Below are 24091 nucleotides of genomic sequence, written 5' to 3'. Positions count from 1 at the left end.
AGTGGAGAGAGAGAGAGAGAGGGAGAGCTTGAACATAATATAAAGTCAAGTCGATCACGCCACACTGTGGGACTTTGAGATCAATGATGAAAATGATTGTGCGAGAATTGGATTGGTTTTTTTCTGCTGCAATTTGGCTTTAACATTACGCCATAAAAACTGATCCGATGTTGACAGAGGTGACCAGAGGTTTCGTGTGGCACGAATGAGGCCACGAGGCCTCGTCAAGAATTATTATGTCTTATGGATTCCTTACGTAACGACCGCTACGAATTCCGGAGGTATGGAGAACGTAATAAGATCGTCGATTGGTATGACCTTTCGTAAGAATGTCGATCCGCAATAAATGATGAGTGGCAGGTAAATGTATAAAGCTCAGTAGTAAGGCACATCCCAACTCTCTCTCTCTCTCTCTCTCTCTCTCTCTCTCTCTCTATCTATATATATATATATATATATATATATATATATATATATATATATATATATAAATATCTTTATATATATATATATATATATATATATATATATATATATATATATATATATGTATATATGTGTGTGTGTGTGTGTGTGGAAATAAAGATAAAAAACAGATATGCTTACTCATTCGTGTTTATATCACTAGGTTTAAAAAATATGTACGTATTTGAAAAATAACGTAAGATCACTTAATACAGGTATGTAATTAAATAGGCACATGTGTTTGAAACCCTGAGCAGCGGAACCCTTACACCAGCGCTACAAGTTTGGAAGGAGAAATAATGAACAAAGGTGGCAGTGTGAAAGCCGCTGATTATTTCTTTGAAGATCGGAACATAAAGAACAAACGGCATCAGGACTATAGCCCTTCGAGATTGGGCGGGATAGAATAGAGCCAGTTGCTCAGGTGAAGGAGAAAGGAACGTTAGTTGCATAGAAAATGCGTGACCGTTATTTTACGTATAACTGAAAACTTCCCGTAGGAAGGGTAGTGCCATCAGCGCACCTCACGCGGTGCACTGTAGGGTCTTTGCAGTGTCGCTTCGGCTCCTAGCTGCAACCCCTTTAAATCCTTTTACTGTAGCTCCTTTCATAGTCTCTCACTTCCTTCTTACTTTCCATCCTCTCCTAACAACTGCCTCATAGTGCAACTGCGAGGCCTTCCTCCTATTACACCTTTAAACCCGTTGAACTCTCAATTTTCCTTTCAGCGCTGAATGACCTAATAGCCCCCAGTGCTTGGCCTTTGGCCTAAATTTTATACTCCATTCCATTCATATAAATGAACACGATTTGTTTGACTTTTTTTTACTTCCCAACAAGCAAAAGTATCAGCCATAACCTAAATAGAAAGCTATTTCATTTTGGGAAGAGCTTTCATTTTATAAAGGAGTAAGAGTTAAAAAAAAGAAGAAAATGAACGTCAACTGAGATGAGAAGAGAATATCCAGCAGGACCAGAGGGACGTGTGTGTGTGAACGTAGAACTTGACAAGGTTTTAAACCTTCGTTTTATGGCTTCTTTGTGCATTTGTCTTTTCGTGAAGACATAAAAGAGCATTTGATCTAAAATCTGCAATAAGTTAGAGAAGACGAGGAGATCAGGAAGATCACACAGCAACTGTAAACATGAGGGAGTAAAAAAATGTAACAGCCATGGAAATAAAATGAGGAAATGTGAACATATAACAATATATAATTGCTAGGAACGACGCATTTATCTACACAAGAATATGCATACACACACGCCAGCGCATAGAAAAAAAAGAGTGCTCCAGAGAAACTTAAACAAAAGTTACTATGACTTTCATCATTTGTATGCTGGTTCAAGGATGAGAAGTACGCGCAGGAATCTCCCCCAGTAGAGCTACCATGGACGCGGTCAATGAAGGCAAAAACTACGAGGCTAGAGGGGCTGCAAATTGGTATGTTGATCATTCACCACATTCTAATCATCAAACGTACCAAATTGCAGCCCTCTAGCCTCAGTAGGTTTTATTTTATTTAAGGTTAAAGTTTAGCCAGCTGTTCTGTAGCTCTTGCATGATCTCTCGTATTTGCAGAATATTATTTCAGCATTTTCTTGATTTCCCTTCCCCTCTTGTTCGTTCTAACACATTTTCACTGACGTCTGTCACTGCTGTGACTTCTCTCACTCCTGCATTTTAAAACGTTATCAAAAACAGCCATAAAGACATACCACCTTTTCTGAGATCTAATTTTGCACCAAACCAGTCACTCTTACTTCTCAGTTCTCTCACAAAAGCTTTGCTTTTATCACATAAATCTCTCGATTTCTCATCAAAATTGCCATTTTCACCATATATCCTCTACGTCCCGCACTTCATCAGTTTATCATAACCCTCTTGTTGGAATTGAATGGAATGGAATATAAAATTTAGGCAAAAGGCCAAGCACTGGGATCTATGAGGTCATTCAGGGTTGAAGGTGAAATTGAAAGTGAAAAGCTTTTAATGGTGGAACAGGGGGAAAACCTCGCAGTTGCACTATGAAACAACAGTTAGGAGAGGGTGGCAAGTACGATGGGAGAAAGGGAATATGAACGGAGGTATAGTAAAATTAATGCCCACAGTGCACCGAATGAGGTGTTCTGAAGGCACTACCCCTTTACAGGGCCAACCCTCTTATTGGTCTATACATGCCATATATAGTTTTATCGCTTTCAAACCACTCATATAGGCACAAACAAGTATATACAAATGATTCCTCTGGTTTAGTGGGTTACCAACCTCACCTCACTGAGATAGGTCGCAGATATCATGAAATGGTCCCTTTCTGAAAAATTAGTTGTGTCTTTTGCCCTAAGCAAAGAATTGTGCACTGGTACTTGGTCGACTTCGATTTTCAAGTTTTGTAAAGCAACCTCTGAAAAGTACATCAACATTCTCCATAATTTTCTTTTGCCTCCAGTAAAACGAATGACCTCACCTCATTTTGTTTTTCTTTCTGTAAACTGAATAATGACCTCACCTCATTTACTCGTCATGATTTTGTTTTTCTTTCTGTAAACTGAATAATGACCTCACGAAATGACTAATCAAATTATTTTGAGGGGTACGTCTTATCACGGAGAATGATCTCGATAGCAGGCTATAGCCGTGAGATCATTTCCTTATCTTCTTACTTCTAATTAAAAGAAAGTCATCACCTGTGAATGTACTCATGAAGATAAGATTAAGATGGAAAGGGTTCAGCTCGATTATCTTTCTTTTCCTTTTCTTTTTCCGATGACTATTAGGATCAGGTTTACTTCCTCATTTCAGCTTTAAGGAGCGTAAAGATTATTTTCAGTTTAATGATCTTGATAATGGAATGTAATGGAATATAGAGTTTAGGCCAAAGGCCAAGCACTGGGACCTATGGGGTCACTCAGCTCTGGAAAGGAAGTTGAGAGTAGGGAGGTTTGAAAGGTGTAACAGGAAGAAAACCTCGCAGTTGCACTATGGAATAATTGTTAGGAGAGGGTGGACAGCAAGATGAAAGAAAGATAATATGAATGGAGGTACAGTAAAAGGAATGAAAGAGTTTGCAGCTAGAGGCGAAGGGACGCTGCAAAGAACCTTCAGTAATCCCTACAGTGCACCCCGTGAGGTGCACTTACGCCAACCCCCTACGGGGAATGATCTTGATAATTCCCGATTATTCTCCAAGAGGCATATCAGACCTCTTCTAGGCCACGGTTCCTGGCACCTCGCTGACACTGTATTGTATCATACCAAGTTCTATAACTTCCCGTTGATTGACAGTGTCAAGTTGCCCCTGAAAGGAGAGGGACCTCTCACTTTAAGGTCGAGTTTTCCTTACACAGACACATTACTGAAAATAGGAGAGAGGTGAAATTGTTGCAATGTGAATTCGTGCGGTTTTTTTTTTTTTTACTTTACTTTCAGTTTACCTGGGCATTTCTGCAATCATTTGTTTTTATAGTGCCTCCTATTTTCTTTTACATAATCGTACACACACACACACACACACACACACACACACACACACATATATATATATATATATATATATATATATATATATATATATATATATATATATATATTTATATATATATATATATATATATATATATATATATATATATATATATATAGTTTTATCAAAGGAAAAGATACTCCAACGAAAGTCTTTCTTCCGTTTCCAGTTACAAATTTTGTGGCGTGGTTGTTGGCCCTTCGCCCTCGCTACGGAAGAAGGTCACGCTGACCTACTGCATGTACCGATTGCGCATGGCATTCTTTAGCGATTAGTTGCTCTATTTCGCCCAACGAAATAAAACGAGTATTGGAAGTGTGTTTATAATCATACTTTTCACATTATTCAGTTTTCCTCCAAATTCTTATAAAAATATTTGTTCCCGAGAAATGAGATTTGTGTGTGGGTGTGGGTGTGTGTGTGTTCGTAAGTGCGTGTTACACCACAGATTCCTAGTTCTCAGCGAAAGCTTAAGTGACGACGCACATGGGACTAGATCGATCAGTAGATTTAATGTTAAATATTTTAAACTCATCGCTCGTATTCTTTGCTTACCTCTTCATCTTTATTTCTTTCTTGTTTCCTATATCTTTTCGAAATCACATTTGCTTTAGACATCATATATCGAAAAACTGAAATAAAAAAGAAGTCACTGACGTTTTTAAGCAGAAGCAGGGAAAAGTTTTTTAAGTTCCAACCTTTACCGTTAAATCAATGCAGTCATTGTATGATGTAAATACTGCCTTCTTTGTCTCAAAGAAACGAATTTCTTAGATATCATTTACTTCACATTATGATATTGATTTGCAGAAGAGTGTTGTAAGCGAGAAAAATAGTAAATAATAAATTGCCGGTGAGTAGGAGCTGTCTGCAGCTGAAATCATTACAAGTGAACTTTGAATATTTGAAGATTCTGTTTTATTATGCATTCTCTATTTCTCTGTCTCTCTCTCTTTCTGTAGAGACAGAGAACAAATGCAGGATAAACACGTACAAATGCACTCATGAGTACACTCATTGGTAAACATGGAATAATCTCCAGAGCATTTCTTGGTGAGTTGTGATGGAATGACATCGGGTAGACCCATTGTCTCGCATTTACAGAGGGATACCCTGCGGAAAATGTAGGGAACACAGGATTAGAGAGGCAGAGTAGCGGGAATAAAAGTACTGGCATCAAGACAAGATCTGGCTGAGCAGTACAAAAGAGGCTAGGCTTCTCGTCAGAAGAAGCAAGAAAGGAGGAAAGTTGGATTTACAGAAGTAGTTCAGAACTTTATTGACAACAGACCAGATGTCTGTTTATGCTGCATGAGGCGTGGTCAGAATATAAATTGCTGCTCTAGGCAGTAGTCTTGTCTTTTCCTTAACAATATTCATCATAAACTAAACCACCGCAGGAAAAATTCCCATTTGACCATGTTGCTTAAACTTAATTTCGGTACAGGATCTCCACCATTGTCTACGGTGCTTGAATCTCTTAAGATAAAAGGATGCCACTCGTCTCGCAAAGGGTCAGTTTAATTTAAATAGAGATAAAGAAACAATTTTCCAAATATTTATGGTTGTTGATGTTCTTTTGTTTGAGAGCTTCAATTATTACCCTTTTCGTAATCCAGTGTGGTTATTTATTAATTTTTCCTTTCACTGATTTATTTACATATTAGCCAATATTTATCTCATATAAAATAATTTTCTTTCTCATACCTCATGTCTTCATCGGCGGTCATTCTATTCAGCATAGTTAATGGCTTTCCGCCTTGCCCTCCCCAGGACCCAGCAAGGGTCCTCCGATGAGGCATGAATTGTATTAATAGTAACGATACTGACAACTTTCACGAGGTCCTTATAAAGTAACTTGAAATGTTATGCTGTTACCAATTCATTTATATTGCTACGTTTACCCTTCGGCAAACTCAGAAAATATAAGACATTTCCACCTCTTTCATGTCAGTAAACAGAAGTTAAAAGATGAAGGAAAATCCTCAAATTCGGATTAGATATTGAGCGCATCTCAGCAATGTCAACATTCTCCCACTCCTAAATATGGGAATCCCACGTCCTCTAGCCCGGCTCCCTTGCCCCCGACATCCCCATACCATTCTCCCTCCATCACCACCCCCACCAACACAGATTCAGCATTATTGCTTGCACTGAGGAGGATGGAGGGCGGAGTTTGGATGAAGGCGAATTCACGAGAAACCAGGATGCAAAAAGGACTGTAGATATTGCCCTCGTGGTGATCACGCATTAAAGAATATCACTCTTTCTCTCTCTCTTCCCCCCCTCCAACCTCTCTCCCTCCCTTATCAGCAGCAAACGCTGCTGACAGAAGTCTTCGGCTGCCGACACACTGCAGTGGCTGTCACAAATCAATGTTACTGCTATGGTACTATCTTATTCTCAATGGATCCATGAAGCTTCTTCACATGCTGTACATTATTCAGGCCAAGAATTCTTAAGACGAGTGAAAACACCACTCGGTCACTATATTACCAGAAAATCTGCAGTAATGTTTTTCATGCATATACTTAAAGGCCTGATCTAGACCTCTCACCATAGCCCCCAGCACAAGGCTATTTTAAGCTCTGACGGAAGCTATGCTGGAAGCGTTTGCTATGCGTGGTGCCATTTCATTAATGAGATCGCCTTACCTTTTAGCCGTCACGTTTTAGGGTGTGGTGGTGGACAATGTCAAAAATGGATTGAAAATTTTCTCCCTTTAACAGTCTCTACGGGGTGTAGTGCAGAACTTCGAATTTCGACTAAAGTAAGCAAATGACAGCTTACGTAGACTTGAACAAAATTCTGTTAAATTTGTCCACCTGAAAAAAAAATGCTGAATGATAATATAACGTAAACTCGCCACAAAATAATTAGCCAAATAAAGAAATAAATATAAGTCACTAGGGTAAAATATCACTGTTGTTTTTCTACAGCATCTTTATAATCGTCTTATCAACATGATGTGCCGGAGAAAACACTTATTGCTTTATAAAAATGTGTAAATCATTGCGAATGCAAGTAAAGACTTGGCTGTACATACAGTACACTTATGAGCAAAGACACTGGACAAGACCGGAGTTATATATACGAATGACTCATACAATGCGTGACTGGCTTGCTCTATTAAATCTTGCATCCGTAGGTGGAAGCACGTTAACCCATCGAATCATTACTCATTCGCCTGGGCTTGAGAAGTTAGGCGTACAGTAGAAGATTCCTTGCGAGTTGGGGAGGGGCTGAACCCTGTAGGGTAGGGGATATAGGGAACCAGCTCTTCCAAGTTCGAACCACTCACTGTTCGTTAATTATTTTCTTATTTTACCAAGGTATGCCTTTATACGAACGTCAGTTCTCATCAAAACAGATATCCATAATAGTTTATTACGTGGGTTCGTATTACGAATAAATGCACGAACCGGGAAAACGTATTTTTTTCACATAGTAGGGAATCTTGTAACATAAGGTGGTGTAGTAAAAATATCTGCGTTGCTCTAAGATTTTAATTAAAGAATATCTATTAACCCCTCTCTGGGAAAAGACTACCTGGATGGAGATAACTATTACTACGAATGTACCCTGTACTGAAATGTGGCATTTTAGTAATATCTAATCGTTTTTGTAGTGTGGATATACAAAAAAAAGAGGCAAACTCTTCAATTCACCGAGAAAAAAGAAGCATTCCTTACAACACACTTCACTGACGTATATATTTTGCTTTGCTAACTGAAAGGCTGAAATCAATATTTGAAAACAAACTATGGTCTAAGAATAAAGTTTTGTTCTGTGGTCTTCCACTTTGTTCAACAAGACGGATATTTCAAGTAATCGTAGCGGCTTCTAAAAATTCAGTTATGCAATACGGTTGTGACAGGATGGCGCCGACCAACGAAATGACGGTTATTTATGTCTCGTCAACGCTTCCGTTTAAAGTTTAAATATGTATTCAGTCGAGGTTGGGTAGACAAGATTCTTCACATGTTATTGCTTGATATTACTTTATTATTTATTAAAAGGAAAATGTCAAGAATTTTTGTTTTCCAAGTACAGTATTGCTTTATACTTAGACCGAGTGTATCAAGACAAACAAAATATATACTTAGACGCAAAACAGTCATTTAAAACTTCCGTAAATTCTATGACAAGATGAGAATTAACTACATAAGTAACCTTGAACATGATAACCGGTTTGAATCAGTATGCCGTTTATACAAGAGCGGTTGTTTGGATCTAAAAATTTGTGTTTCTATTCGCTTGTGTTACGCTAGTCTAGAAACTGGATAGATGATGCCATACCTTTAGTTTCACAGGAAATGTGATTTGTCTTATGGTTATTTTTCTTTATTGTGACTACACGTCTCGTTGCCAGCCATTATAGCAAGTTTAAATGAAAAATCATTTCTATGGTTAAAACATCATTATTATTTCTTTGCATCATATTCCTTGGCATCTATTCACGATGGTAAAAACGTTATTCATAAGTTCGATTGAATGTGTGTCGTTTCCATGCGATTTGTTTGTTTACGAAAGTTTGCTCCTGTTGGTATCGTAGCACTAGCATACGAGAATCTAGTTGTTTTTAGATGAATACGTGAAATTCACACGTCCATAAACGAATGTGAAAATTTAAATTAAAACTTAATAAATACAGTAGCTTGCCCTTTCCAGCTACAGAACAAAGAGCAGAAAGTAACCGGTGTTGAACGGATAAGAATTTCCCCTAAGTCTTGTGCGGCTTATTCTGTACCTCTTCACGGTCGAGTATTGAGCAAGACTCCCACGCTGCGTCTGTAGATATTTTAACAACCGGTATCCCACAGAGTTTTATATTTGTCTCGTTGTGTCTGATGTCCAATGAGATAGTCTAGACTTTTTTTTATTTTTTTTTTTTTTTGCACCAGGTAGGTCGGTCACAATTTATAAAGACTAATAATAAATTTCAAGTAATAATCTTGATATTATTTGCCCTGGTGGATCCGGTTAAATTTCTGTACACTTGATCTAATTGTGATAACTAATTTCGTTCCGCGGCGCTGAAACATTCAATATATGTGTAAATGAACAACTTTTTGAAATGCATTCCCAGTACTGAAAATTGTCTTCTAGAAAAAATAAAATTCCAAGGTTTATATAGTAGTACTCATTTAAGGTTGAGTAGAGGCTCTACAGCCCAAAAGTGTATCTGTCAGTTGCCTATTTTTCTTTTTAAAAAATACTTGCCAGTCGACAAATCTTGACCTTCTCTGAACTTATGTTGATGTATTTTATCTAACGAACCTTCTTTGTTGCTTACAAAGTTGTTAGTGCAAACGAAAATATAGATCAAAATATCTTTTACTCATCCCTATACGATTGTTCATTAGTAGATGTCAAAACTTTACGAAATCGATGTAACCGATAAACTGTTGTAAACCTTTAAGGTTTTGAAAAAACAAAATTATGAACAACTGATCATGAAAGTATTCCTGCTGCTTCAAGATTTAATTACGGCTGCTAATTAGAGCTGTCTCTGACTGCTGGGCACGAACCCCCGGGCAGAGAAATGCATCGAAGTATATCCTAACGTACATTCCAAGGCCAAATTCATCAAAAGAAAAAGTTACAGGCGTTGATTTTTTCCAGAAACGTTGGGAACTTTTTAAACATTTTGTGTTTATTTCTGTGCTGGAGTTCAAATGACGCATAAACAATGTTCTCCTATAAATATTTTAATATTACCAAAATTTAGAAGGCCAAAAGAATAAGAGATAACTCGTCAGTGCAATGAACCAAAAGTGGCATTTCGGCAATCCCTCTGGCTGGGAAACGTGATAAGAATGCCAGGCTATTAACGAATTTTGCCTGCATAATCAGTTTTTATCCCACGTGAGTTCGCGTTGGCAAAACAGGAGTAAAAGTGGAATGAACAGCAAGTAAACATGAATGGGAAGAATTAGTAAGGTGCATGATGGGTGTTTTTTATTGATAATGATAATGACTGATTTCTTTACTGAATCCGGATATATGGTATAAATTAATTAGACTATTAAAAAAGGGAAAAAAAATCTTGACTAAAAAAGTTCACTGAGTCCGCACATTATAAATACTTCTTTTGGCTGCTGTATAGAACAAAAAATGACGACCCAGGTCTTCTGGGCTATGTTCCTTTGTAAATATTTCATTCGGTCTTACAGAGGCACTAGCAGAGTGTGAAGAACGAATCTAACAATGTAGTTAATGTATGACTGAGTAATTATTGCCTCAGGAGGGTACAGGTGTTCATGTAAACATGGCCTCATGGGCGTGGGCAGAGTGAGGCAAGGTGGATGTGCTTGACACTCTGACATCAGGTTTGAAAAGTAGGAACAACCAAATATGAAAATCCCAAAAATTAAAAAAAAATGTAACTGATTCACTATCACCTACAATCCATGACAGTTGCAATATAGATGATTTATAATTTCAAAAAAAAATTAAAAAAGAAATATAACTGAATCATTATAACCATAATCCATAGAAAATGCATTTTAGATATTTTGTAAATAACATTTATTGACGAGATATTAGCGATGCTTTATGAAAACGAACAATAATAAAATTCATGTGAAAATATTATCCCCTTCCCCAACTGACATACTGACTACGCCCATGCATGAGCCTGAGTAATGTATCTTTTTTTTCTTGTTTTCGGACAACTCGTGTTAACTTTTGTTTATGTCTTACAGATGTCAAAATTGTTTTACGAAGTCTTACAGTTCTCGAGAACATCGGTAATCCGATCTTTCAAAAATTTTGCAAGAAAGAAACGTAAGTTGAAAACTGCCGTGAAACTAATATCCAACCGGGAAGTGCCAAAAGAACTCGTGCAAATGTGATCCTGAATTATGTTACATTCTGAAGACACGCAAAGTTTATTTAGATCATTTGGCTCGAGTTAGCATTTTCCCCTCTCAAAGCGCGCACGAAACGGCGGCGGCAGACGTGTAGAACGCTTCGTCGTTCTAACTTATTTGATGGGAAGTTATGAGACTAAATCTTTATAATATGTGTACTTATAGTTCAGCTGCATTTATGGCTCTAGTTATGAGACTACTTACAGTACATCTCTCTCTCTCTCGGTTGTACAGAATCCCGCGTTCATTATGAAGCTCTTCAATTTGTTTTTTCAAGGTCATGACGGAGGGTCCACAGAGCATGCATCGTTGGTACAATGACTAAAATCAAGGTTTATTTTTTATTTTAATCTCGGTTATCTTATAACTGATAACACTACTTGAAGGTCAATGGAAATAGAAGATCAACCAATCATGAATGCTTGGATACATTAAAAAAAAAGATAAAACTCTGACATTTCAATTTTACGGTTGGTATTTAAGCAGTTAGATAAACGTCTGATGAGACGCCTCTTAGATATCAACGAGCAACTGACAAACAGCAAAGAAAATTTAGCGAGACTCAAATTGTTTAAATTATGTTTTAAGATGTGGTACTATTTTATCCGAGTAGCTTTTCCCTCATCCTAATATGGATGATTAACCTGTTTTCATTTAAATCCCTTCCTTAAGTATATGACCGTAAATTAATGGCAAGCCAACAAAAATATAATAATTAGAAATAGATTAGGATATGTCCTAACACAAAGAATTAGATACAAAATAAAAAGTTGTACAGTAAAACTATAAGAACATAGACATTAACACAAGGGAATTAGAAATCGAAGAATGGTCACTAAACCGAGGGAAGAAGGAAAGGAAAGAGGGAGAGAAAGTCAACAGTTTAAAACGTCACCTTTAAAATGTTCCCGAGCTCAGAAAAGAACGTAACCAGTTTTCGTGATGGAATGCCTTTTACCGCCAACCTGGAAATGAAAAGCTGATACCTCAATTTTTCATGCTGGTTGAGAGTAGTATGCGTCTGTAGAAAGAGAACTTCAAGGCGAAATTTGATTTGAAAAACGCTCATGACAAACTGAAATAGCTTGCAAAAAAAAAAGAGGATAGTTTAATATAAGAAAGCAGAGTTAATTAAAGAACTTACTAGTTATCTATTATCCTACTATATAAATTCTCGTTTTGCATCCCGTTTTATTCCGAATTTCCGGATAACCTTTACCGCTATTATGAGATTTTATAGTTTTATCTTATAAGCTTTTTTTAATACAAAGATAATCTAATAAAATTTAGGAGATATGGACTGTCCTTTATCTTGATTCTAGCCTGGTGATAAGTGTTCTTATCTAACGTCATCAGCAGTCAGTGTCTGATACCGAAGAATCCACCCTTCATTTTTTTACATTCTATTATACAAAGTTAAGTGTGTCCATATTTCTAGTTCTTTATCAGTTTACATTTTCTTCCACAATTGTCACAGCCACAAGCAAGGTCTAAAGAATACCCGTTGTTCGGGCAACAATCTTTAAACATTCCCGCCTGGGCCAACATCTCCTCTCAATGGCCTGTGAGTACCCAAAATGAGGATACCCTGGTCGAACCTTCGGGTCAGTACGCGACTTGTTTTAGGGCTGGATCGATAGCTTACGGGTAGTCCTGACCGGGTTTCTCTCGCCATTATCCTACTATGAAGTACGCAGAAAGAAGGTATTTAACCCTGGCTGGTCTTATGGTGCCATAATTTTTTTTTTTTTATAGTATGGGCATATGACACATATATATATATATATATATATATATATATATATATATATATATATATATATATATATATACATATACATATATATATGCATACATATGTATAGTATATATATATATACATAAACATACGTATTTATATATATACATATATATAAAACATTAAACATTTTTCCTAATGGACAGAGGCTTCAGAGGACAATAGTGTCACTGTCATAATCATACTTCAATTCCTGAATCAAGGGTAAACTTACAGAGCAACAAACTTCCACGCACCTACAAGGCCAGCTCATCAATAGCACATTGAACATTCCCACTTCCAGGATATTAAGGCCCTTGCATTCCAAAATCTCATCCACATCAAATAGCCTTCCACCCAACACTTACGAATTCAAACTTTCTCACCAGATTATCGCCCTGCTCTTCTCCACATGACAAGACCATCTCCAGACACTCTGATCTATCTTTTTAGTTATGCTAACTTTTTCACTATATCCACTACGCATCTCAGTATTTCTCACTTTTCAACCATTTGTCCTCCGTATCTATTTCACAAGTAGTTCATAACAGCTTCAATCCTTTTCATTTTATTAACATTCAACTTACCCATTGCACTCTCTTAAGTGCTAATCGTGTCTACACACCAGGCAATGCACAGGGCCTCCACTCATACAATCACAGGTCCTATTTAATTCATGAACTGTTTCTCCTCATCGAAATTATGTTAAAGACAACCTTAAGTTCTTAAAGAAATTGATTTTGCTTCAACATATCCTAAAAATCACAGCAGAACCCTAGATGACGGCTGGTGAAAAAAAGTATTGTCCCTTTTTTTAATAATTCGGTTGGCCTCTGCCTTTTTTCTTGAATTTCCTAGAGGCACTACAAGCAATTATTATGTGACTGCTGGGATCAGGCACATCTAGCGCAGCCTACTCACATACAGATCCGTACCCACGCATTTGCACATAAAAAGTTCTCAGTTATATGTAGGCATACCCATAACTGAGCACACTTTATAGGTATACGATAAAGTGAAGTTGTTAGATAATGACATAAAGTCACAGTTACACATTCAGCCATGTAAGAAATCACCCACACATATATATGTGTGTGTGTAAGCAAGGTAGATTCTCTCTTTTTCTACCAAATAAGAAAACAGGGGCATAGCAGCAGCGGCAGCAGCAGCAACGGAGACAGACCAAAGGCGTCAGATGACCGCATCACACCACATCAACTAGCAACAAGAAACACCCAAAAGACTCGCGGTCAGCAACACATGTGACGCATAGCAGCAACAAGTTCGGAAGCGTTCGCTAAAAAACAGAATATCGGATCGCATGACGGGAGGATGATCCCTTTATATTTTCTTGTTCTTCCAACTTACATAAATATAAAAAAAGGAATTCCTTGTTTTATTAATTTAGCAAAGGTTCAATTGTGAATTCCCTTTGTGCTTTCTGAAAGTTGCAAAAATCAATGGCATTATGTAATAAGCCATCAGAGCTTAGCGAGAGAGTTGACAATATGCATGTCACGGCCTGTGAGTTGGTTGGTGGAGTACACCCATGTGTCTTACGGCTGTGCTTTGGCGCCATGTATAGCCTACTCTCTCTCTCTCGTTAAATTTGGAGGACACATTTGGAGAAAAGACATTAAAAAGTTATCTAATAATCTAAATTATGAAGCTCAGCCTAAACATCTTGTTTCCTTAAATTAAGTTCGTATTCTCTTCTTTACTGAACATATAATAATTGCTGTGAGCTCAACTTCTGTTGTCTTCCAACCAAGAGTTTTTTTATTCAAGTCCCTCCCCTGTCTTCTCCTTCGCTCCAACATAATCCCCAAAGCAAACCTGTTTAACTTGTTTGCAGCAAAACCACGCCCGTATCTCGGTTGTTAGTGGTCGTTTTGCCACTAGAATTACACACACACAATATATATGTATGTGTGTGTGTGTGTATCAGGCTACTAAATAGATCAGTGCCTTTCACATAAAACACACACACACATATATATAATATATATATATATATATATATATATATATATATATATATATATATATTTATATATATATATATATATATATATATATATATATATATATATATATATATATATATATATATATATATATATATATATATATATATATATCTCACGCATACGTATGTATGTGTGCGTGTCATTGATTCAGCATTTAAAAATATACGTGACAATGATTAATGAATTATTTTTATTATGTTGAATATATAAGTACGCTGTGCATGTGCGTCTTTGTTATTATACTCACGAAGGGATGATTAACGCCATCCAAGTGATAATTGCCATGCGACGTTGCCATGCGACGAACAGTTAAGTAAAATCCCAAGTAAAATGACAACAGTCACTTTTTAAAGAATTATGCATTACCACAGTCGTCTTGAATCACACATGGCAAAAGGATATTCGTATTTTCGTTTTATAGAAACGGTTCACTAAAACATGACCAATCGAACCAAGAATTTCTCCCATGAAATTCGGAGTATTTATTTAAATAATAAATATTTAAATAAGAGATGCGGAACTGCACGTTAAGTTGGTCAGTGGAGTCAGCGCTTGAGAGAATGCCGGTTAAACCGAGGCTCCCGCTCATATCCCATTATGTTCCACTTTCATCACGCGAATACTCTGCAATTAGACACAGGCCATGTGCTTTTGCCTTTACTAACCATCACTTTTGGAAGGCTACAATAAGAAGCCGTTTTACGATTTAAAGATCCTCTAAAGTATGTTTTACCAGAATCTCCATCTGTTATATTGGGAAGGGAAATGAAATGCTTTTGTGAACACCAGAGCGAATGATGACAATGAGATCTGATCAAATATTGCATTAATTACGATGCATTGCATAAGCCATTCCCTAGTCCCCAAATTACCATCGAATGATAATTCTATTTGGATAATGGCTGGCACACAGTCTTAAGGAAGGTTTTTCTTTTTTTAAAGATGTGTCTGATTGTTTCATATAGACTGCATCAAAAGAAGAAAAGGTGAATGAATATGCGCGGTAAAAAATAATGGTGAGCGTTTGCAAGATTGGGTTAGTGCAGAACAGGCGGAAGAGTAAGTTGATGAATGCAATGGTGAGAAGAGAAGTTACTGGAGGCATATCTGGATATCTCTAGACTAACTGGTTGATGCAAAAGTGAGAGCAACATAGTTCGATTCGGAGGAGAATATTTCAATTAAGATAAGTGAATTTGATCTGAAAGAAGCTAGAATATGAGCTGTGGGGAAAATGGACGAAAGATGGGTAGGGGTTGAACGAACCATAATGAGAGAACTGGCAGGAAGTTTGCAAAATTAAAAGATGGTGTCACTCTGATAGAAAGAAGTCTAAGGGTGTAGAACATAGGAAAAAGGAAGTGTAGCAGGGTCACTTAATGAGTAGTTTAGTGAATCAAGCTTTTTTTTAAGGCAATTAGGCCACAGAAGAGATGATCGTGTGGAAGTATATAAGAGTTACAGCTAAGTTGTAAGGGTTAAAGTGAGAAGGAAAAGTATGGAAAATAATGAAAATTTCTAGGTGGAACTGAGCAAATGCTTTTGTGACAACAAGAATTTATACTTTAGGGAACTAAATACTAATGATGTTAATGAGCAAGTGGTTCTTAGAACAAAAAGGGTAAAGGAGGAAATGTTGTCTGAGGAGAATGCAAACATATGTTGAGGGAGCTAAACTTTTGAAAAGCTGTTGAATGTATAGAAGAAAGGTTAGGCAGAACTGAATAACGCGCGGGTGGAGGAGTTCATGAAAATAACGTTGCTAAGTATAGCTGGGAAGGTGTATGGTGATGTTTTGAGTGGGAAAGTTGACAGAAAACAGAATTTATAAGGGAAGAGCAGAGTGGATTTAGAAAACGGAAGGAATAAACAGGTCAAGTGTGTTTTTTTAAATACAGTTGCATGTATAGTCTGTATGTGGTGTATATAGACACGGGGAAAAACTATATATATATATATATATATATATATATATATATATATATATATATATATATATATATATATATATATATATATATATATATATATATATTCATATTGATGTGTGCGTAAATATAGGTCTCAGTATATTTGTTAATTTTTGGTAAATTTAAGTCAACTTTGATAAAATTCTGCTTGTGATACTGTTAAAACTGTAAAATATTGTATATTTTCTCTAATAAAGATAAAAAAAAATATGGGTCTCAGTAGAGGAAAATCTTCTCGTATAGATGTTAAGTTATTTCAGGTATAAATAAGAACTCAGTGTACCCTGCTGGGTACGAAGATTTCTCGATCACAAAGAATAGTATATATTTTATAGCCTTTGGCTGTGTCAGTCTTTCCCCTTAATAGGGTCTTGTGGGTATGTACGGAATGTACTGCTTATGACTCTCTTAGGACAAGAGACATGAAAACTGCTACTCATCTAACAGCTCCATGGCAAGACTTCAGCTTTATAAGTGACATCATCTCTATGTAAGCAATATTGCTGAGTATGGTGAATGTTCTTGAAATGCAGAGGTCATGAAACATGAAAAGACAAGAGAGAGGAACAAAAGAGCGGAGAAGATGAATCGTTGTAAAAGGAAAATAGCAGGATGTTATGGTGCCGGCACTTACGCACTGAAAAGCTAGCATATATGGACAGTCCAATAACGAGAAAGAAATAATTACCGAGTTGAAGTACCTTGGTCCAGAATTACTTCTGATTCTTGGTTATTGCAAGTGATATAATGAATTGCTGATATTACTTCATTACACTTATATAGTATGAAAGTAGACAAGAAAAAATCCATTCACTTCGTTCCAGATGAAAAAAAAATGATCAGATGATATGCCACAAAGAGTAGCTGAGGCCTTTGTTGTTAGATAATCTGGGAAAATAGTAAACCATGTCCTATAGTCATTCTGTTGCAAGTTTTATCTAGAAACAAAGATCTTCTAAACACCCTACCAGAGACAACAGGCAATTTTAGCTGCTAACTTTGCTCCGCTCACAATTTCAACTAGCTACGCCACTGATGCGATCTGTTGCATAATAGGTCTACGTATTTTTAAGAAATCTCTAAGGCTGCGTCCACACGATCGAGCTTTGTCCGGTGTGACGTCAGAAGCGGGCAAAGTTCTGACTTTACTCGCTGTTTCTCCGCTTCTGACGTCACATCGGACAAAGTTCGTCGAACAAAGCTCGATCGTGTGGATGCAGCTTTACATGGTGTTCAGAGACGCATACAGAAGTTGATGCAGAGAGAATGGCAAATAGAAAACTAATTTTTATTGGACCATGGTTATAGACTTGGATGACCGATACTACTTGTCAACATTCCTACCCACACTATAGTGAGATGAAGTCCCACGTAAAAATTACCACTCTCTTAGGCCACCTGACATTTAGTCAAAGACATCATGCGTTAACCGCTCGACTTTTGTGGTTGCCAGAGTCTTGATTTTACTCTAGCTTATTATGTTTTCCTCTTGGATTTATTTCGTAAACACGTGGTTTTCCTAAAGCTAACATATGCGTTTCCCAGCAGAATACATAAATAACAAAAACTAAAACAATATAATAAAAAGTCGAGGTAGTACGCAGTAATTCAGGGTGTTGTCAAATAGTAGATTCCTTTGGAATTTCTGCTGCTGTTTTACTGTCTTACTGGACGATTGATCTTTTCTCGCCTCGTAAATGAATCATAGGGACAGCAGCGCACCAGAAATGTCAGATCTATAACGGAAGTTATTTCTTATAGATTTTCTCAAGGTTCAGCTCTGTTAGATTTTTAATTTCTTTATTACATGTGATAATTTTACTCTGTGGGAAATGTTAGCAAAGTTTGTGTGCCTAATTAATATTTTGTTTATAATTTGCTTAATTCTAACATGTTAAAGACGAATCTTTTAATCTACGCGTGAGCATTCCTTACCTTAAGCTTTATTTGCGATTTAATTTTTATTCCGCCTATAATTTTAACATGTGTTAATATTGAACTTATCCTAAAATCTTCGGGTGCTGTCAAAATTGACGGAGGAAAACAAGACCCTAGTCTAAATATATGTAGGCTTTTGGGCGTCTTGGCTTTCATTTCTTTCAAGATTCGTATTTGCTGTGTGACTCCGTAGTCCATAAACAGATCATGTCTATCATATTTCATCAGTCATTCTCAAAATGCCACATCCTAGACTATCACAGGATTTCGCTATCAGTAGAATGTCATCAGCAAAATTATAGCTAACTGGAGAGAGGCACTGTGGCCCCGAGCATAAAATCTCATCTTGAAACATAAAATGGCTATTTGAATCTCAGCAAACTAAAGTAGAACCACTAAAACAGGGCTATAAGAAGCCCGCACACCAAAAATTTTTTTAGCGCAGTGTTCAAGTAAGCTGACTTTATATTGCCCAGGTTCACCTTAATTCATCTGACAGTGACCTGCCCGTGACCCGGCTGCAGGAATACTAACACCCACCGTACCCGGCGTACCGCATAAAAGTCCCGGATTGCATATGAGCCACTTGTGTTTAGAAGCTGTTAGATTAAACCCCTCCAGGACTCTCCAAGGGACACCCAAAATTCAGTAACAGACCTCTGGTCGTACACTAGTTGTCTACATGTTGATCTAATCTGTTCTCTTTGGTGTATTTAAACCAAAGGCCCGGCTTAGATTCTCAGCCGGGGCGGGCAGGTGGACTTTTCAATTATAATCCTCTCGAGTATAAGTTATTCCCAAGGCATAGTGAACTCGACATTAAGTGATATTTATGTCTAAAGATTTGTGAGTATAAAAATATGGCGTATGTATAGTGAACCAGGATCAGAGAAAGACCAAGGTCAAGAGAGGGTGGAGGTCACACAGGAAGAGCTGGCGATTATAGGATTAAAAGTACCCAGCACACAGATATAAATACACACTTGATAACACACACACACACACACACACATATATATATATATATATATATATATATATATATATATATATATATATATATATATATATATATATATATATATATATATAATGGAGTACTGCATGTATGTGAATTATATGAATATATATCAGCCACGGCACCCGCCTCCTTTTATCATACTCAGCTTCCCGCACCAAGTACTCTTAAGAATAAAAAGAAAAGTGACAGCGGAACAAACTCTGCACAAACAAAGACAAAGGATCTAGTCAGCCTTTCCCACAACTCTTCTATTACTTTAGGTACTTCTTCAGTTTCACACTCGCGTCACGTCTAGTGCTCTGCCGCAGGAAACTTCGTTTTTGCTTTTAATTTCGCAAGAGAAATGAGAAAGATAGTGCTGTGTGGCCCATTTTAATTCTCTCTTTGGGTTAAGGCTACATTATGGGATAACCTTTGCTTTATTAGTCCTAAAATGAAGTTTGACGCCGTGGCGTGCAGCAGAAAGCAGAGTAATTCGATATTTCGTCTGGCTTTAAAAGCGCGCCCTTTATGGAATGAGGGTTCTCTCGCTCTCTGAGTTGATGTGAAACGCAACGAGTTTCTCACTCCCACACGCTGCTTTCACCTGCCTTTATCCTGTCCATGTGACCAACACTCCTTTTCAACAAGTTTATTTTTAACGAATTAGTCTAACTGATTTATGAACATTTCTTGCCTATGTGGCCCACGAAAATCAAAATATTTAATAATAAATACTGCTGCTATCTTAATCCATAACCTAGCTTGTAGGTATAACACAGGAAAAAGAATCTGTTAACAGAAAACTGGTAATTAACAAAACTAAATTGACAGCAATGTATCAGTGCATAAACAGTTCCTGTACTTTTTCGTAAGCTTCTGGTTAGTCCAAGGAAAGTGAAAAAAGAACTATTTGAACTGTAGCCACGCCCTGAAAAGCTGAATCATAAAGATGTGTTTTTATTGATTTTGATAGGTATCTTAATTTCATTCAATAATTACCTGTAAAGAGATCAAGTAAATTTAGTGCAAAACATTATATCGACCAACCATCACTGAGGTGCCCATGGTGCTTCATAAGTGTAGTAAGGGGTCAAGGAATTTAATAGACCCAGTGTGGGACCCAGGACTCTGACCACCAATTAGCTTATGTTGTGAGTGTTCTGAGAAAATGAATATCAACCAGAAGATTAGAAGAACCGTTAGAGGCAAAGGCAGTATTTCATAATAGTTTATTTACAAAAGCAATCTGAGCGAAAATAGATCCTAGGAAGCTTATGTTGATCGAGTTAGAAAGCGCTGTGTAATGATGATTGCCTTTCAAAAGTTGAAGAAGCGAGACTAGTTTTTCATTCTGAATGTCACTGATGTTACGTAAGAAAAAGCATCAGACTTGACACTATTTGTTGCAATAATATCAGCATTCATTAAAAATCAATTTTACAAAGAACAAAACTCCAGGTATTAAGACAATGACTGAGGCATAACAGATGCGAATATAACTAACAATATCCAGGACTGAGATTTAAATGATAAGGAAGACTTCATTGTTCACTAGGTTCTCCATACAAATAAGAACCTGATTTATTACGGTAAACATTGCATTACCTAGAGTACATACATTAATTAAATGCAAGATGTTCCTAAAGAATTCGCGACGGACCTCACAGAATCTTTCTTTGCGTTGCGGGGATAGTTATGTAAAATTTGAGAAATGTGGTTTGCTCATTTGGTAAACAAAGATACATGAAAATCAGAGAGCTTGTTAATCACGAACCAGGCGAGTAAAAATAAAAGTGATATTACAAGTGTCGGCCGGCTTCAGGGAAGCAGACACTTCAGTATTTCATGACGCGAAAATAAAAGAAACAATTCACGTGATTGCTTTCCCGAGAGTGGCGCCAAAATGTAAGAATTCCCTCCAACCTTCTGCAAATACGTTTTCATCTACTTACTGAAATGTCATTGAACGATCCCCCCCCCACTACCCCACTCTCCCCATTTCACATTTGTAGCCACAGACCTATCAGTTTTCGATCCAAGGAGATTGTTTTTCGTAATTGAAGCATATTTTGATATGACTTTCAGACATAATTACTCAGCTGATGAAGAGAATAAAATAACTAGGACAACGTTGCAAATACGAATATTAAAACATTCTGCAATTTGTATTCGTTTTTTTAGAAAATTGAAAAACTAAAATCACGCCCACTCCAATTAGTCTTACTTTCGTGTTGGAATTCGCTATTAAAAACAGTAAGTATTGAGATTTACTGTTCAGTACAACACAGATGTCATTGTATAAACGAGACATGATGATCCATCATTAGTAAAAAAAAAAAAAGTAGCTGTGCTGAACTAAAAGGTGCAAAGAAGTGTCCTATAAATAATGTCATTTATATCTAATATTTTTTCAGTTCTGTAAATGTTATCTGTGGTTTGAGGTAAACGAAAAAAGAAATAAGGGGACCCATTCTTTAATAATGCCTTGCATCTACCCGACTTCAAGTTCCCGCGAAGACCTCATAGATTAACTTGGATTAATGCTGACGACAACACTGAGGCTTCGTGTTTTTTTTTTTAGAGAGGGAAGTAATTAAATAAATCGGCGCAAAACTTGAAGCTGTACAAATGACATATATTTTCTACTATCTCGAGACTGTAGTTTAAGCGTAATTCATCAACCTTCATTAATCGAGAGGGTAAAACTTGAGAGCAAGTTTACTATGAACCCCTTTTGGGGTCTTCGAAATAAAAAAAATAAAAAGATCGGGACTGAGAAAATTCGACAGCACCTGAGGCAGACAAAGGAGGATGGACATAATTAAGACAAAATAGATCCCTTAAAACTAATTTCAAAGAAAATTTACAATTGTTTTATATATATTTGTACAGAAACCAGTATTAACTTAACAATATTTAAACAAAACATACTCATAAATTAAACCTGATAGTCATCAGATAGAGCAAAAAGCAAACAATCAATGTAACAATTGTTAGGAGAAATACCATGACCGAGTCAGCACATTATTAACAAAATGTATCGACATTCCTTATAAACGGGGGGAACAAGAAATAATTTACATACAGAGTCAATACATCAAAAGTTCACAAAAATGCCATTACAAATATTACAGGAACCTCGATACAAGCAGCTTACAAATACCGAATATATATATATATATATATATATATATATATATATATATATATATATATATATATATACATACATATATACAGTATATATATATATATTATATAATCATCAGATGACATAATAAAAGCTTATTATTACACAAAATCTTTGTCCTAATACATTATACATTAAACATCAACAGAACGGGACCATCAACTACAACGATAAAGAAATTCAAAATAACAAGATTAACACATTACCAAAATAACGCAAAAACACAATATCATCAACCTCCTGAGTGCATAAAGCATTAACATTTGAAAAACCTGGAGAAAACCTTAGGCCCAAAAATCCTGCACAGTAAAGGATGCAGGACATTCCACACAGGAAATCACGGCACACAGCAGAGATCAGACTAATGAGACACACTAAGTATTACCTCCTGTAAACATTTACACAGCCAAAGCTGCACATACAACGCAGACGAAGCTGCAGATCATGAGAACACAGACGAACCTGGCTCTGCTGAACATGAAGGTACTCGTACTTGACCCTGCAGGCCCTGAGTCCTAGGACAGTCATTACTGACTCCAGACTCGACTGAACAAATACCCCATACCACTAGTCGACAGTAAGTTCCTCATTGGACGGGTTGGTATCGTTCTCGGCTAGCACTCTGCTGGGCCCGCGTTCATTTCTCCGACAGGCAATGAAGAATTAGAGAAATTTACTTCTGGTAATAGAAATTCATTTCTCATTATAATGTGGTTCAGATTCCACAATACGCTGTAGGTCCCGTTGCTAGGTAACCAACTGGTTCTTAGCCACGTAAAATAAATCTAATCCTTCGGGCCAGCCCTAGGAGAGCTGTTAATTAGTTCAGTGGTCTGGTTTAACTAAGGTATACTTAACTAGTCGATAGTGACTTTCACTACTGACTATACAGGACCCCCATACCATTACTGACTGTCCAGGCCCCCATATCTGTACTGAATGCATAGGGCCCCCATACCTTTACTGACTGAAGAAGTCAGACCACAGGCCTTTGGTCGTCACCTCACCTCCACCTCTTCCTCCAGAAAAGAAATGCCAATTTAACAAGGTGGTAAAAACCATTACAATATATATATATGAATTTTATATGGGGAAAATTAGAGAAAATTGCTACAAAAAAATTTTGTTCAACATTTTAATTGTTGAAATAATGTAAATTTTGCATTTTTATTACTTTTTAAATAAAAAGTTATATATATATATATATATATATATATATATATATATATATATATATATATATATATAGATTATAACCGTTAATGTGTTCTTATTCATCAAGATCTTATCGGATGTATTATGTATTTTGCATCGCCTTAAGC

General features: G+C 36.6%; 1 protein-coding gene across 1 annotated transcript in view; it reads right to left on the bottom strand.

Moving 5' to 3' along the window:
- The window catches only part of Rpp21 (ribonuclease P protein subunit Rpp21), a 115077-nt gene extending 108302 nt beyond the window's left edge, over nucleotides 1-6775 (bottom strand). Inside the window, exon 1 of the transcript XR_010852148.1 lies at nucleotides 6641-6775. The gene's annotated coding sequence lies outside the window, so the exon portion shown is untranslated. The remainder of the gene's footprint in view (nucleotides 1-6640) is intronic.
- Nucleotides 6776-24091: the final 17316 nt, after the last annotated feature.

The sequence above is a fragment of the Macrobrachium rosenbergii genome, chromosome 4 (assembly GCF_040412425.1).
Source record: "Macrobrachium rosenbergii isolate ZJJX-2024 chromosome 4, ASM4041242v1, whole genome shotgun sequence".
Lineage (NCBI taxonomy): Eukaryota > Metazoa > Arthropoda > Malacostraca > Decapoda > Palaemonidae > Macrobrachium > Macrobrachium rosenbergii.
Note: the sequence above shows the minus strand (reverse complement) of the source record. Positions and strands in the feature narration are given on the sequence as shown.